Here is a 3,114-nt window from a genome sequence, read left to right on the forward strand (position 1 = left end):
TAAAAAACTAAATTTTAACTCAACTATTTTCTATAAAATATTTTTTTCTAGTTTTTTTAACTTCCCCTTTTCTATATGCGCTTTTCCCCAATTTTTTTTTTTCAAATATTGGTTTTCACAAAGAAATATTTGTTTGAACAATTTAATACATCAGAGCAAACTTTTTATAATTTTGATAGACATTATTTCCTAACTAAACTATTTTTTTCTCAAAAAATCTTACAAAAAAAAAATGTTTCTTCTAAAATTCTTCTTCTTCTTCTTTTTTTGGCGCTGTAACCGCCTAAGCGATTTTGGCCGAGTTCAGCAAAGCACGCCAGTCGTTTCTCCTCTGTGCCAACTGACGCCAAGTGAAGCCAAGTCTGATCGCAGTGGGGGCCTCCCTCTTCCTCTGCTACCACCAGCGGGTTCCGAGTTGAATACTTTCAGAGCTGGAGCGTCGGTGTCCATTCGAACGACATGACCAAGCCAGCGGAGCCGCTGTATTTTAATTCGCTGCACTATGTCCATATCGTTGTAAAGCTCATACAGCTCATCGTTCCATCGTCTGCGGTACTCGCCGCCGCCAACGCGTAAAGGCCCGTAAATCTTCCGCAAAATCTTTCTCTCAAACACTCCAAGAGCCGCCTCTTCGGATGTTGTCATTGTCTATGCTTCTGCGCCCTATACCAGCACGGGCATGATGAGTGACTTATAGAGCGCGGTTTTCGTACGTCGAGAGAGGACTTTACTCCTGAATTGCCTACTCAGTCCAAAGTAACACTTGTTGTTCTACGTTGGATTTCAATGCTGACATTATTATCGGTGTTAATGCTGGTTCCCAAGTAAACGAGATTCTCTACTTTCTCGAAATTGTAACTGTCAACAGTGACGGGGGTGCCAAGGCGCGAATGTGCTGACTGTTTGTTTGATGACAGGAGATACTTCGTCTTGTCCTCGTTTACCACCAGACCCATTCGCTTTGCTTCCCTATCCAACTTGGAAAAGGCAGAACAGACTTCGCGGTTTTTGTTAGCGATGATGTCGATGTCATCGGCATAAGCCAGCAATTCTCTAAAATTACTTGATTAAAAAAACTTTTTTTAACTTTGGGTAAACGTACATATTTCTTTCCTAATAAACTGTTTTTCACACGACTTCGTTATGAGCGGAATAACTTTTTGGTAAATATATGTATTTCCCGTTATTCCAAAATGGTTTAAAAATAAATATAATTAATTTTTTCAGGGAAATGCATATGAAAGAATACAGCAAGGCAATCGATATTCTCAAGAAAGTAGTAGTTAAATAGAGGGTCCGTCCTACGATAAAAGACGATCTATTGTAACAAGCTTATATTTGGCTATATATTTTCTTTGATTAACGTATCAACGTTAAGGAAACTCGCAGGTTCTCAGGAAGAGAAGACTGAGCCTACTTATGGCTGCACAGAGGTACATAAGTGCTCTGCTCTTTCTTGTTCCTCATGATACAACCTGCACCGATCGGAGCATGTTTGCTCAAGCTATGGAACTTGCTTCATTACCCTGCAGTAGGAAAGCTTTTAATAATTCTTACGTCATGCTTTGCTAGATGAAAGAGTACTTTGAGTTCCTTTTTGTTGATATTTTCGGGATAAGGGATTTACCTTCCGTATTCGCCCAGAAATGTTGCGCCTTCCTTTTTCATTCAGATTTAGTAATTCCGTCTAATATATGTAGGTATGCATGTCTGCAACCAAATGAAGTAAATCCCCGGTTTCTTAATTCGATGAATGTTAAGAGCGGCAGGCGATCGGTCTCTAGTTTCGAAGAAACCTCGCGTACATTCAAGGCGGGGAGCGCCGCAAAATGTTGAAAATTAACTTGTTTTTGTGACAAAATCGAATACCTCGAGATCGAGAACAGCTAACGAAAAAAATTTAGCAGTGTTTTAAATGGTTTGAAATGAAAAATTCAGGAACAGTAGTTTCATTGTATAAAAAAATTACTTTGACCTTTCAAATGACCTTCAAAATTGGGGGTTTCAATTTGTTTTCTTTTTTAAATGAATAAAACGCATTTTAGCTTAAAAAATATATAAAATGCCCAAAGGCAGATTAGTTCGTCTACTAGGATGAAATTTTAATAATGTGAGCATCACTTCCTCCTAGGAACGTCATTTCTTAAAGAGGAAGTTATGGTTCTAGATTTAAGAAAGCTTAGTATTTAGCGGCACAATTGAGGCCATGAGGGCCAGAGGAGCCTATCTAAAAAAAAAATTTAGTAATATAAGAAAGAAAGATCTATAAAAAATAAATGCGTTCTTTTACTAAAAAGTTCATTGCATCTTCGTGATATTTAAGTAAAAGAAAAACCCCATCGTTGTTTTGAAATGTAAGCTAGGCTAATCTGACCCTCAAGGCCTCAATTGTCTTATTAGTAATGGGTCGGTATGACTTTGTTCTGACGATTTCTCGTCTACCTAAGGTATGTACCTAGTCGTCGCACAGTGGTCTAATTTGCTGTAGTAGTTTAAATTTTTCATAAATTTCTGGTTTCTTTTTGTACGCACTTGCGCACGTCATAAACCTAAAGATTATAATGCAAATTCATATTTGTTACATGTTAATTAAATTATATTAAATTCAGTAAGATAATATGAGGTACACTGGCGATCAAAAGTGAGTGCATGGTTATTTTTGTTAAATGTTTTTCAAGTTAAAAGTTTTTGTTATGTCAAATCCCTGTGAACTCGATGAAGAAGTCTGATGAGGAGATGTGGTGATCTCCGAAATATCAGTTATAACTTCTAACTTGTAAATAATTGTTGTTTTCCATCACATTATTTCACTGAAACAAATTTTTGAATATAATTGTGAGCTTTTAAATCTGAATTTTAAGAAAAATTATGGGTATGCAGGTACATCGGTTATAAAATTCTAGTACAAGAGCTCCAATTTTTAAGCGGTGATGCCAAGCAACAACAATTTCAAAGAACAAGTAACAGTGTTGTTTAAATAGTATTGATCTGGAACACAACGAAAGCTAAATGACATTTATATAAATAGCGATCCAAAATTAAACTTAAGTTTAATTGAAATTGACTTTTAGAACACACAAATTGTGGCAAGTCTATTTGAAATTCGAGCCAATC

Source organism: Rhagoletis pomonella, unplaced genomic scaffold (genome assembly GCF_013731165.1).
Source record: "Rhagoletis pomonella isolate Grant_MI unplaced genomic scaffold, Rhpom_1.0 Rhpom_scaffold_00002, whole genome shotgun sequence".
NCBI classification, from domain to species: domain Eukaryota; kingdom Metazoa; phylum Arthropoda; class Insecta; order Diptera; family Tephritidae; genus Rhagoletis; species Rhagoletis pomonella.